Source organism: Pelophylax lessonae (assembly GCF_965119305.1).
Source record: "Pelophylax lessonae genome assembly, chromosome: 11".
Taxonomy (NCBI): Eukaryota; Metazoa; Chordata; class Amphibia; order Anura; family Ranidae; genus Pelophylax; species Pelophylax lessonae.
This window is the reverse complement of record NC_138778.1, coordinates 133241405-133256257: the sequence shown is the minus strand read 5'-3', so window position 1 is coordinate 133256257 and position 14853 is coordinate 133241405. Positions and strand designations below refer to the sequence as shown.

Below are 14853 nucleotides of genomic sequence, written 5' to 3'. Positions count from 1 at the left end.
CAACAATTATAGTGACTTCTAGATTGCAGGCAGAGCCATCTTTAATATGGATTGGATCGTGGGCAAACATTTTCTTGCCCCCCCCCAATGCAATTTTGCTCTCCACCCCAACATCCCAAAAAACAAACACACATACACACAGACTTATCTAAAATAGCTTTATTAATGTAGACAAAAAGAACTGGCACTTTATGAAAGGATAAGTTCACCTTTGGGAACATGTTACATGTTTTGGGGTGGAACATAACATGTTCCCACTGCTGCAATGTCTCCTCAATCTGCCGCCTGTAGTGACAGCAAGCCAGAGATCTTTTCCCTGATCTCTCGGTCATAGTTAAAAAAAAAAAAAAAAAAAACACGGCTATATGGGGCTCCGCCCATCCGGCTGCATCATTCATTCACAGAGTTCTGTGAATGGGAGAACTACAAGTACCAACAGCATTTTCGGATGTTGGCTTGTAGTTCTCTATGAACTACCAGGATGCAGTTAAGTGCTCAAGGTAGTTAATTGATGGTTGCTGTCATTCAGTAACTGTCTGCTCGTATGAGGCACAAGCAGACAGCTGACACTGACAGTCTGCTGGTATCATGTAATCACTGTAATCAATCACACCAGGTTACATGGCTGACTTCCATTCATAGCCACTCATTGTGTACTATTGTGCTGCTTGCTGTGATTAGTCACCGTAATCACATGGTACAGTCACTGAACAGTGATTATCATAATCCGTAAAAAATAGAAAATCCTAATCACTTCCCCAGAGTAGTAGTGTTACTATTGTCAAACAGTGAAAAAAAATTGTAAAAAAAAATGTAATAAAAAAAAAAAAAAAAAGTTATATATATATATATATATATATATATATATATATATATATATATATATATATATATATATATATAAACTTTTTTTTTTTTTTACATACGCTCATCAGTCAGTGTCCCTGATCATCACCAAATCAGTCATATGATGATGCTGTACTGCACTGGTAAAAGTATTTGAATAAATAACTGAAAAAACACATTTTTTGAATTTCTTAATTATCCATAAAATTGTGGCAACAAATTAAAACGTCAAAAAACACACCATGCCTCCTACTAAATAATTCAGACTGTACTTTCCAAGAAGAGGTAATTTGGGGGATATCTGTACTGTCCTGACATTTTCGGGCCTCAAGAAATGAGATAGGCCGTTAGTACATCAGGATTGATTAATTTGCAGATCGTATATACTATAATTTGTGTGTTCTAGAACTTTCCTACATACTTAAAAAATATACACTGATTTGGGTTATTTTCACCAAAGAAATTTAGCAGAATACATTTTGGCCTAAATTTATGAAGATTATTTTTTTGCAAATGTGTTTTTTTTTTCAAAATTTCCAGTCTTTTTTTGCTTATAAAAATCCCAGTGATAATTAAATATCAGCAAAAAAAAAAAAAAAAAAAAGAAAAAAAAAAGAAGCTCTATTTTGTGTGAAAAAAATGGGATTTTTGTACTTACCGTAAAATCAATTTCTCTGAGTCCACCGACGGACGTAGCTGCTTATTCATAGACGGTTGGGTAATAAGCCCCTCCCACTAGGAGTGACCATGCAGAGTAAAAGGCTTTGACACGCCCAGGAGGCTGTACCCCCAGGATATTACCCTCGGCCTCATGGCTGCATTTCCAGTTTAGTTGCAAGCAGTGGAGAATAACCAAAAAACCCTCAGGAAAAACAAAGGGGAGGGAGCTACGTCCGCCGGTGGACTCAGAGAAATGGATTATGCGGTAAGTACAAAAATCCCATTTTCTCTTTCGTCCACCGACGGACGTAGCTGCTGCTTATTCATAGACGGTTGGGACGTCCAAAAGCAGTAACCACTGAGGGGTGGGAAAGGAAAAAACAAACCCAAAAGGAATGCAATTCCCACGGCTAACATAGCCAACAATAAAACATGGAGCCCAACAAGTAACAACTGCGACTCAAAAGTAACAAAACCACAAAGGAGGAGCTAAAAATAAATCGCTCCTCACACGGCGGCCTGCAACACCTTGAGCCCAAAGGACGCATCTGCAGACGCCAGCACATCCACTCTGTAAAACTTGGTGAATGTGTGTACATATGACCAAGTGGCCGCCTTACAAACTTGCAGCACCGACGCTTGATGGCAGAAGGCCCAGGAAGCACTCAACGCCCGCATAGAGTGAGCAGTGACAGGGAAAGGCAGAACCTTGCCCTTAAGAGAATACGTCCGCACCACCGTCTGTCTGGTCCATCGATAGATGATCGCTGCGGACGCAGCCTGACCCTTCTGGGGTCCATCCGTATTCACAAACAGAGAGTCAGACCGACGAAAGGACTCAGTAACCTCCAGATACACTCGTATCGCCCGAACCACATCCACGTAATGCAAAGCAATTTCCTTGGGATGGGAAGGTTTTGGACAGAGTGATGGGAGCACTATGTCTTCATTCAGATGAAAATCAGAAACAACCTTAAGCAGGAACGACGGATTTGGTCGCAACACCACCTTATCCCTATGGATCACCAGATAAGGAGAACGGCAAGACAACGCCGCCAGTTCAGACACCCTACGAGCAGAGGTGACAGCCACCAGGAAGGCAACCTTCTGTGACAAGTCAAGCAATGAAATGCGCTGAATGTTCTCAAAAGGAGGATGCTGAAGAACCGACAGAACCAAATTAAGGTCCCAAGGAGGCACCGGGGACCTTCTAGGGGGAGCCAAATGCCGAACCCCCTGAAGAAAAGTACGAATCAAAGAGTGAGTAGCCAACGGACGTTGGAAATACACAGCCAAGGCAGAGACCTGACACTTAAGAGTTCCTAAAGCCAAGCGTTGGTCAACCCCTTTCTGCAAAAAAGCCAGGATCCTGCCAACAGCAAAGAATCTGGGATGTAGGTGGGACACCTCACACCAAGCAATGTACGCTTTCCATGTACGGTGATAGATCTTCCGAGAAGTGGACTTCCTGGCCTTGAGTAAGGTAGGGATCATTGAGTCGGACAGACCCCTGTCCTTCAACACCTTGCTGAAGGTGGACTGGACCTGGACAGGACACCCCTGGAGAGCATCTGTCCAATGGAGCAGGCTCAACTTGATTGCCCTCAGTTCCAAAACGTTGATCGGAAGATTGGATTCCTCCATCGTCCAGGTACCTTGAACGGTCAGTGTGCCCAGCAAACCCCCCCGAACCGGTCAGACAGGCGTCTGTCGTCACAACCGTCCACAACAATGGAAGGAAGGATTTCCCATGGAGAAGGTTCGGAGAGCTGAGCCACCAATGCAGGGAGTCCCTGGAGCTCTGACTCAGACGAATCAGGCTGCAATTTGACAAGGATCTCCCGTTGTAGAAGTCTTGTGTGGGCCTAAGCATAGGGCACAGCCTCGAAAGAGGACACCATCGGGCCCAGCACATGCATAGACGACCGAAGAGACACCAGATTGCAAGCCAACAGAGACAGATGCGCCTCCTGCAACTTCGCCAAAGGAAGAAACACCTTTGCCGCAGTTGAGTCATGCCTGGGTACTCTAGTCTGGTCGATGGAACCAGTGCAGATTTCTGAAGGATGAGAGTCCAACTGAACTGCTGTAGAGATTGAATGGTCACCTCCAGATCCCGTTCCAATTGCACAGCAGAATCTGCTCAGAGCAGGAGATCGTCCAGATAACCCAGAATGACTATGCCTCTCTGCCGAAGTAAAGCCAGTATAGGGGCTAACACGTTGGTGAAGACCCTGGGAGCAGAAGCAAGCCCAAACGGCAATGCTACAAATTGAAAATGGTCCTGGCCCACCGCGAAGTGGAGGAACTGTTGATGGGTCTGACAAATGGGAACATGGAGATAGGCATCCTTGATATCGATCTAAGCCAATAGGTCCCCCTGATGCAGGAAAGCCACCACTGAACGCAGCGACTCCATGCAAAACTTCTGGACGCGCACAAAACGGTTTAACCGTTTGAGGTCCAGGATTGGACGCAATTTGCCCTCCTTCCGGGGAACGGTAAACAGGTTTGAATAAAAACCTCAGAAGCGTGCCTGATGAAGAACTGGAACAATCACACCTTGTGACAGCAAATCCCAAATTGCATCCTGCAACCCGGCAAGACGGTCTGAGGACAGGTGAAGATTGGACTATCTTGTACCCGGATTGAATCACCTCGTGAACCCACCTGTCGTGCAACAGAGAGGTCCAGGGATCCGGAAAGAAAAGGAGACGTCCCCCCACCCCTGAAAGGGTGGGGGGCGCCCCTTCAGGCAGAAGGGGTCTGTTTGGGGGCGCTGGGGCCGGTAGGTTTCGGCTTCCCAGCCCATCGTTTCCCGATTCCTCTACCACCGGAAGTCTGTTTGGTTTGCTGCAACCCGAGCGCACAAAAAAAGACGCTTCTGGGCAGTAAAGGAAGGGCCCCGCTTATGCGAAGGGGCCTTGTTCTTAAATGAACGGGGAAGGAGCGTGCTCTTACCCCGGTAACTGTCTTGATCAATTCATCCAAAGAAGAACCAAAAAGGTGATCACCCTGAAGGTGATCACCCTGAAATGGGAGATCAGCCAAAAGCTTTTTAGAAGCCTGGTCGGCCGACCAAGACTTCAACCAGATCACACGTCTGATAAGCACGCTAACCACTAATGCCCTGGCCGCAAGCGGGAGAACATCCAGGTTAGAATTGCATACGAATTGATAATTGTTTAGTAAGTTCCAGCGTAGCCAACGGCAACCGAGTGACCGTCCGCACCTCTCTCAGGGCCTTCACCCATTGAAACATAGTCTGAGAAACCAGAATGGTAACCATGGCAGGCCTGAGAATAGATCCCACTACCGTATACAGGTGGCGAGATAAGACCTCAATACGTCTATCAGCCGGATCCGACAGAGATGAGGATTCCACCACTGGTAAAACCGTTGACTTGTGAATACCACATATCTGGGGGTCCACCTGAGGAGGAACCGTCCATTTGCGTAAGATCCCTTACTCAAAACGGATAGCGTCTAGCCAAGCGTTTGGGAATTGCAGGCGTGCGATTAGGTCGCTGCCACTGCTCTTCCACCAAGGTGAATAAAACCTCTGGGCAGGAAAAAATATTTGCCGATTTTTTGGCCCTAAGGGACCCAAAGGAAACCGAGTCCCCTTGCGACTAAGAAATCAGATCCGTGAGTTTAAGCGTGTCCCTCACAGAGGATATTAGAGCATCCACCATCGCCACATCCTCCTCCACGTCAGAAACATCTGAATGTGGAGACGCATCCTCCAGAAGAGGGTCTGCGTCGCCAGCGACCATGTCAGCCTCAGAATTCGAGGCCTGCGAGGAGACAGGCGAGGAGCGAGGGCGTTTCTTGGAAAATCTTGCTGCATTTTCCTGGACATTTCTTGCATGACAGATAATAAAGAGACATCATGAGTATCAGAGGCTGGCCCCAGAGATACATCAGGGGGTCGCAGATAAACCATGTTATAAAGATGGCCTTTGTGAGCACTACACGGAGCAGATAGGGATACGTGGAAACGCTGGAACCTGCACGCAGGTGGTTAAGCAATAGACACTTGCAGGCAGGAGTGATCCTGTAGCAGAGAAATATGAAATGCACCACAGGTTCCAGCAAGTCTGCCGCCCCCCTCGCGTATACCGCGCCTTTAAGAGGCGACCGCTGCACACAGAAAACACCAGGGAATCCTGAACCTCCCGCGAGGCCTGAAACCCCCTTGAAAATGCAGCAGTAGGCCAGCAATAGCAACGTTACCACACCAGGAGCAGCATGTCTTCACAGCGCGGCAGTGTGAAAAGAAACGCCCATCGCTTCCCCGTCCACCAGAGACAGTAGCTTCCCGCGCTCTGCACATCCCCGGTCTCCGGCAAAATGGCTGCCGGCTCCAAGGCAGAGAGACAACCCACAGGTTGCTGGGACCTGTGATAAGGGTGCCAGACCACAAGAAAATGGCGGCGCACACCGCCGCACATGCGTTGTCGTGCCTAACAAGGCCCACCTAGGCACAGGCCCGGGGGTCCTGGCGGAGGTCTTCCACGGTGAAGACCTCTCCCCCTGCCGTGGAAAAGTGCAACCACAACACCCCCCCCACCGAGGACACCCCCCCCCCATCGTCCACTACCCTGCCCAGCACCCTCAGGTGCCACACATATAGGGGACCCGGGGCCCCCAAGCCAGGGTAGGGGGAGGTCATGGCAGGAGGGGAAGGTCCCAGGTGACCCATCATAGCGAGGGGGGTGACATGCGGAGTGGGTACCTAAGAGACCTACTCACCTTGGAAGGCGCCCACGTCCACCCCAGGCCTGCTAACCAGACGGGGGGACTGAACTTACCTGACCACGCTGCTGAGGATGGGCGTCCCACCTGACAGACTGCCTCCGCACCGCAGTGAGGGCGCTGGCGACCAAAGGGCATGCTGTGACGCTGGCATGCCAGGTGTGTGCGTCCCGGGGGAAAGTCACCGCAGGCCAGTCCCCGTCCATAGGACTATAGTCGCTATGGAGACCCAGCACGGAGCTACAGTCGGCAAGCGCTCGCTGGCAGAAACTGGGAGACCGTAAGGCTCTCATATAGCCAGTCCGAAACCCAGCCAGCAGATCCATCAGGAACCGGAGTCAGCAGCGTCAAAAATAAAAGAAAAAAAAAAATCCAAGAGAAAAAAAGGTTTCCTTTAAGACGTTTAAAAAAGGAAGTCAGGACAAATGTCCCAGCAGGTTGCTGTTTGGCCACTCCTAAGACCAGGCAGCTAAAACTGGAAATGCAGCCGTGAGGCCGAGGGTAATAGCTTGGGGGTACCGCCTCCTGAGCGTGTCAAAGCCTTTTGCTCTGCCTGGTCACTCATAGTGGGAGGGGCTTATTACCCAACCGCCTATGAATAAGCAGCAGCTACGTCCGTCGGTGGACGAAAGAGAAAAATGATAAAAATGTAAGATGGGTACAGTGTTGTCATTCAAAGTGTGACGGTGCTGAAAACTGAAAATTGGTCTGGGCAGGGAGGGTGTAAAAATGTCTGCTACTGAAGTGGTTATAACAGAAGAGACCCTAGTGGTCTCTTCTGTTATAAATGTCCCCTCTGCCTGCCAGGGATAATGTGATACATCACATTTACAGCCCACTCTGTGAGACGTGGCGATGTGACTCAATGCACATGCACAAAAATGATGTCACTGCAGCCTGGGCATTCAAAGGGCTGAAGATAGAGAACCCGGAAGGAAGACAGGGAGAAGAGGGATGTACCGAGGGCCAAGAGGAGCGGTGAAAGAACAGGACTAAAGGACTCAATTTGCATGTCAGTCTGTCATAATGCGGTGCATACTAGTGCATTATGACTTAAACCTGCAGAGGGACCAGCGGTTTTACTTTTAAAAAATGACTTTACTACCAATTTAGGCCTAGTGTACATGCATGAGGGTTTACATGGGCATGACAGCCCATTATTTGAATGATCTGCCCTGCCTGCATTTACTGCAGAAAAAAGTGCATACAGCATTTTAACCACTTCCATACTGCAGTACGTCATATGACGTCCTGAGCTTTGAGTGGGGATAGCTGAATGATGCCTGTAGCTGCAAGCATATGTCAAATATTTTTTTTAGCCAGCAATTCCCTGCACTGTAAGAACAATCATAGCAGCTGTTCAACCACTTGATTGTTCCTACTGGCGGCGGGAGGGGACATCCCCCCTCTTGCCGCTCTTCAGTGCTTCTAACGGCTCGCCTGTGAGATTTGCGAGCCGGAGAAGAAATCCGCCAGTGGCGGAAGTACACCATAGAGACTGCCAAGGACCAGATGGTCCCCAGCAGTCTCTATGACTCTCGGAGGCCCGGGCGCGATGTTATGACGTCACGTTCAGCCTAGCAGTTGTAAATACTGCCGTGATTTTGGCTGGAAAGCCGAGATTTTTTTTTTTTCTCGATCACAGGCTTTCCAGCCTGGAGAGATGTGGGGTCTTATTGACCCAAGATCTCTACAAAAAGCGGACCTGTCATGCCCTATACCTATTACAAGGGATCTTCACATTCCCTGTTATAGGAAAAAAAGTTATAAAAAAAGTGATAAAAAAAATTAAGGGAAAGTTTAAAAATAATAAAAAAATAAAAACATTTTAAAGTGCCTTTGTCCCTGTGTGCACATAAACATGTGTGCACATGTAAACAGCGTTCAATCCACACGTGAGGTATCACAGCAAACATTAGAGCAAGAGCAACAATTCTAGCCCAAGACCCCCTCTAACTCTAAACAGGTAACCTGTAACATTTTTTTAAAGCATTGCCTATGGAGAAGTCTGACATGGAGGGTGGTGGGGAGGGAGAAGGGCAGACACACATCTGCTCTCCTCCCCTTCTTGCTGTGACCCCAAAAGCGATGTGTAGGATGTCACATCAGGTTAGCCTCTCAGTGTCCCGGCTAGCATAGCCAGGAAGAGATATATTGCATTGAGATCTGCATTGCAATAGCCAGGAAGAGATATATTGCATTGAGATCTGCATTGCAATACATTCAGTGGAGCCCAGAGGGTTTTTTAGACCCTGCATGTCTCAATAAAGAGAACCTGTCACCTAAAAAGCATCACATAGGGGACTTTTTATCCCCTATGTAATAGAAGAAATCCCCCCCAAAACATTTTGAGGCCCTCCCACATTCGAACTTAAATGGATGTGTGGGGCCACCTACACGTGAAAATGTAAATTGCCATACACATTACATATCGCCGCGCACGCCGGAGTGAGATCAACAAATCTAGCACGAGACCTCCGTAACGCTAAAATGATGACCTATAGGGGGCTTTTGAAGCATTGCCTATAGAAAATATAGGGTACTGAAATTTGTCACCATTTCACAGGTGCACACAAAGGTTTGACATGCTGACATCTATTTACTTGCTGCAACCTTGTCTTTTATATTTAACAAAAATTTTAGCAGTTTATTTTTGTCTTAAAATTCACTTTAGTGTATTCTTTACTGAAATTTTGCGTTTCCTAGACCTTTGCAGTAATATCAAGTGACATAAAAAATTGGAACTGCCACTATTTTATTCTCTAAGACAGCCTTTTTCAACCAGGGTGCCCCGGCATCTTCAAGGGTGCCTTGGCAAAATGCGTAAAAAATTATCAAAAATTGTATACAAGCCAGCACGTGGATTAGACCTGCCTTTAAGTTACACAAAGTCACAGGTTTTCATTGTGCACCATTACGACTTTCTAGACACCATCATTTAATAAGGAGGATGTCTGTTGTCTATACCATCCTTGTTTGACCCTCCTGTGCCCCTCTCCCTCAGCACTGGGGTGACATTAGCTGACTGATGGAGAGAAATTAAGGGAGAAGAGGAACATTGGAATACTAGTCAGTACCAGCGTGCAAAAGTGTATTTGCTTTGGAAGAATAAATTACCTCAAACATTGGGTGTCCTACGTCTGGATGTTGCTGCATTGTGTAAAGCTATTAAAATAGTTTTTTACATTTTAGAATGGGGTGCCTCTTGATTGTCCATATTTTAAAGGGTGCCTCACACACTAAACAATCGGATTGCATCTGCTTTATACCTACCATCAACTATGTATAGCATGGGGCTGCCTGATTGGATACTAACTGTATGAATTGTTTGGGTTTGTCCTTATATTAGATAGTATGGTAAATCTAAGGGCAGGGTCACACCATAAAGGGTGCGTTCATGTGTGTGTATTATTATGCCTTCCCGCGCTGGGTATTTTTGACAGCCTATTCATTTCAATGAGCTGCCAAACGTGCAGGAAAATGCAAAAAGTAAATCGGGCGTGACTTTCAAAACCAAGGTCCCATTTTTTTTTAGTGGCTGCGAATGCCTGCATTTGCTAGATGCGTGGGATGCAATTACTGCTTAATGATGAACCAAATGGGGCAAGTAGACGTGCAACAAAACCTGCAAGGCTCACCAACAAAAAAAAACACCCTTAATGGCATCCCCATACGCATATCTTGGTGTGTTTTTGGGAATGTGCACAGACGTCTTTCTGCAGGCATTCCCAGAAAGCAGAGATGCGAATCAGGTCTAAAAGATGCAGCATGCAGGACTTTAGGCTCCATTCACACTCATGTGACTTAAAAATCGTGCAATTTCAATTGACACTTTACCCTGCAACTTTGTTAAGACTTTGGCCAATGTGATCATTTTGTTTGTGCTCTACAAAGTAATGAGACATGTTGATCGTCTAGATTGGAAGTTCAATTGAGTTCATTCTTTGGAAGAAATAGATCTTCCGAGAAAATAATGGCCATAAATACTGCCCCAACTGCCAGGATAAGGGTTAATGGGACACTATCTTTGCCTGTTAAAATCTCTAACAGGACATGCCAGGGATGTCCATTATCACCATACTTGTACATATTGGCCATGGAATACCTGGTGGTTGCTCTACGGTCCAATCCCTCTATTGAGGGGGTACAGGTGGGCAACAATTCATATAAATTGAGTATTTTGGAGGATGACCTACTTGTATATGTATCTAATCCAAGAATAGCCTTTCCGAGCATTCTCTACAAATTAGATCAATTTGGTCTCTATAGCACCATTTAAAGTAAATGGTGTCCTAATATCACTTTACCAATAATCGAAAAAGAAATGCTAGAAATGAACTTCCCATTCCACTGAGAAATGCAATCTCTTAAATATTTAGGGGTGAATATTGCCCCTCAGAAGAAAAAATATACATTAAATTATCTTCCCAGGCTGAGCTCCACGATTAGTTACCGACTGTAGTCTAGGGCCACAGGGAAAAACTCTTGGCTACAGAGAATTGCAATATACAAAATGGATATTTTACCTCGTTTCTTGTATCTATATCAAACATTACCTATAGTCCTCGCACAGGCTTTCTTCCGGTCACTAAGATCTAGCTTACTTCAATATCTTTGGTCAAACTCTTCGGCTAGATTTCGCCTCGATATCCTAGTAAAGCGGAAGACAGATGGGGTAGCAGGCTTACCACATATGGAATTTTACTACAAAGTATTGACCAGAATATTGAAATGGTTCCATCATGGGCGTGCAAAACAATGGGTAGCTATTGAACAGCAAATAACATCTGTCCCCCTGATCTCTCTTCCGTGGATTACACTTAAATTGCACCCACCTAGACAAACATTTTCACCGTTGACCAAATCTTTATTAAGAGTTTGGGACCAGACTATGCAAAAGTGGGGTATCTCTTAACCACTTAAGCCCCGGAAGATTTTACCCCCTTCCTGACCAGGGTTTTTTTTTGCGATTTTTTTACTGCTGGACTTTAACGGACAATTGCGCGGTCGTGCGACGCTGTACCTAAACGAATTTGACGTCCTTTTTTTCCCACAAACAGAGCTTTCTTTGGGTGGTATTTGATCACCTGTGCGATTTTTTGATCATGCGCTATAAACAAAAAAAAAGAGCGTCAATTTTGGAAAAATAACAATATTTTTCACATTTTTTTATATGAAATTCCCTAAAAAAAAAAATGTAAAAATCTAAATTTTTTAACATTTTCGGCCAATTTGTTTTATGCTACATATGTTTGGGAAAAAAAAAAAAAAATTGCAAAAAGCGTATTTTGATTGGTTTGCGCAAAAGTTATCGCGTTTGCTAACAAAGGGAAAGATTTTCGTCATTTTTGGTGGTTTTTTTTTTAACGAGTAATGGCGGCGATCTGCGATTTTTTTTTGCGGGACTGCGACATTGCGGTGGACAGATCGGACCCTTGACTGACATTTTGGGGGTTACCAGTGACATTACTGCAGTAATCAGTGCTATACATATGCACTGTTACTGTAAAATGACACTGGCAGGGAAGGGGTTAACTGTATTGGAGAGGGAGGGGTTAAGTGTGTCCTAGGGGCGTGTTTCTAACTGTGATGGGACATGGCTACTAGTGTAAAAACAGAGATCAACGGTCCTACATAGTAGAACCGTCTGATCTCCATTTTTACACAGGGGCGAATGACAGGCGGCTTGTTTACATTACCGCCTGCCTTTCTCCCTTCCCGGCGAACGATCGCGAGTGACCGGCGGACATCGGGTCCGCCGGTCACACGCACTGACTTCTTAGGGAACAGGGCGGGCGCGTGCTCGCCCGCTATTGGCTCACAAGCCGGTGACAGGCTAGTGACGTACCGGTACGTCACTTTGCCTGGCCTGGCCGGGGCTGACCGCCACAGTATATGTACTTGCGGCGGTCGGCAAGCGGATAAATACCAGGCCCACTCACCATGATTATGGCCTTTTCAGAATTTTTGCCAGGCCTGTTATTGAATAGGTTCCTACACTGGACACCTTTTTCTCCTAAAGGACTGCAAGTGTTTTAACACAATAATGACTACAGAGTGCAATTATCCAGGCCTATGGTTTCATTATCTTCAGCATTCGGCACTTTTATATACATCTATCTAAAACGGGCTCACTTCATAGAGACCTACCTTAATTTGAGTCTCTCTGTAGTGGGCATATAGTGTGCTCTCACACTATCTCCATATATGATATATATATATATATTATATACAGGGAAAGAAGGAACCTGACCCTTGAGAGAATAGGGTTGAGAAACCATCCGTCTGATCCATCTGGAAATGGTCGCAGACAGCCCTTTTATTGGCCTGTCCATGATCCCAGACAGTAAGACCACCTTCTGGGACATCGTAAGCAGGGGAATCTCCTGAACATTATCAAAGGGAGGCTTCTGGAGAACAGAAAGCACCAAGTTCAGATCCCAAGGCGGTAGAGAAGACCACACTGGTGAAGTCAGTGTCGAACCCCTTGAAGAAAGGTACGTATCAGGGAGTGCATGGCCAGGGGTCGCTAAAAAAAGGCCAGCAAGGTTGACACCTGGCCCTTGATGTTAAAGAGTAGTTCTGCCCCCCAGGAAAAAAAAATAAAAGTCAGCAGCTACAAATACTATAGCTACTGACCTTTAAAAATTAGAACTTACCTGTCCAGGGTTCCCGCAATGTCGGCACCCAAAGCCGATTTTCGTATCGGCTTTTTGGTGCCACCGCCACCATTCAGGGTAAGGGAACCCGGCAGTAAAGCATTTTGGCTTAACAGCTGGTTCCCTACTGCGCATGCGCGAAGCTCGCTGTGCTTTCTAATTGGCCCGGCGGTGGAGGAAGAAGGAGGGGGGCAGAACTTCCTAAGGGACAGCGTCGCGGTGCTGTCTCCCGGAAGAGGGGGGGAAGGGTACCTTTCAAAAAAAATAGGTACCCGTTCCCCCCTCCCCCCCTGAAAGATGTCAAATGTGGCACCAGAGGAGGGGAGGAAGCATATAAGCAGAAGTTTCACTTTTGGGTGGAACTCGGCTTTAATCAAGGCCATTTTCTGCTCAACACCTCGTCGAAGAAGGTAAAAATCCGGCCGGCCGGTAAAAAAAAAGAGCGAGGGTGAACTCCAAATTGACTCACACCATGAAATGTACGCTTCCCACATACGATGGTAGATCTTTCTAGAGGCAGACTACATAGCCTTCAGCAGTGTCAAAAAACACTGACCGAGGTAAACCTCTATCCCTCAGCACCTGGCTTTCAACAGCCAGGCCATCAAAGCCAGCGACTGGCAGAAAGCAGGATGGAAGATTGGCCCTTGGGACAGCAGATCCTGTATGAAAAGGCAGAGTTCAAGGGACGTCGGTGACCCATCGCACCAGGTCGGCAAACTAAGACTGGCGAGGCCAGTCCGTGGCCACTAGAATGACCGAAATCCCTTCGGTCTCAATCCTGCGTAAGAGCCACGGCAGAAGCTTGAGAGGAGGAAAAGCGTAGATTGGACGATACTGGCCCTGCTGGGCCACCAGAGCCTCTATGGTGTCTGCCAGAGGATCACGTGACCTTGCCACAAACTTTGATAACTTTCTGTTGACAAGGGACAAAGACAAGGGGAGAAAGGATTTGCCCTGCCGAAAAGCTGGGGAAGGAATCCAACCAACAGGGACCCACTGGCTTCCCGGCGCAGCTGGATCTGAATCTTCAAGGACCGTGGACACCTGTCCATTTTTACCTAGATCTCCCTTGGAAGGGACCTCGTATAGAACCGTGCAAACAGAACCACCTCAAAAAGGTAGATACCATCAGGCCCAGCACCCGAATAAAAGTCTGGAGGGGAGGATCACCCACTGGACAGCAGTAGATGAATCGCAGCACACAACGTCTAGAGATTGTCCAGAGGAAGGAACACTCTGGCTAGAGCTACACAAATAATGCAATTTTCTGGATGGAATCAGAACAGACCTCTGGTAATTCAGAGGCCAACCGAACTCTTTCAGGGTCTGTACAGTGATCCCTATGTTGCCCATCAGGGCAGTCGAGGACTCCGCTAACAAGAGGTGGTCATCCAGAGAGCCCAGTTCCGCAATCCACCGCTAACATAGAAACGCCAGAACCAGATCCAACACTTTGTGAAGACCCGAGGAGCAGAGGCGCGACCCAGGGGTAACGTCACAAATTGGCAATGCTCCTCTCCCGCAGCAAAAACAGAGGAAGGCGCTAGTGTCGGGGGCACACTGGAATGTGCAGGGAAGCATCCTTGATGCAGATAGAGGCAGAACTCCCTGATGAAGGGATGCCACCACCATACGAATGGACTCCATTTTGAACTTCTGTACCCGCACAAGCAGATCAGAGCCCTATGGTCTAGAATTCGAGGAACCTAGCGCTCATTCTTTGGGACCATGAACAGGCTTGAAACCAGCGAAAATGTACCCCCATCCAAGGCACAGGTGGCGGCGCACCTTTAAGCTGAAAGAACCTGGTCTGCGGGTCTAGAAAAAAATCCCACACTCGGCCTGCTTGACCAGGGCCGCTTGAAAGATACTGAGGAGGACTTAAAACCTCTTGTGGGCGAAGAAAGATGGGCCAAGTCTGTGACAA

The 14853-nt window shown here is 46.9% G+C and overlaps 1 protein-coding gene across 1 annotated transcript in view; it reads right to left on the bottom strand.

The window, feature by feature from the left end:
• Window positions 1-10888, bottom strand: part of NAT9 (N-acetyltransferase 9) — a gene marked incomplete at its 3' end in the record, with an annotated part of 82133 nt that extends 71245 nt beyond the window's left edge. Inside the window, exon 1 of the mRNA XM_082272827.1 lies at window positions 10821-10888. The remainder of the gene's footprint in view (window positions 1-10820) is intronic.
• Between the last annotated feature and the right edge of the window lie 3965 nt (window positions 10889-14853).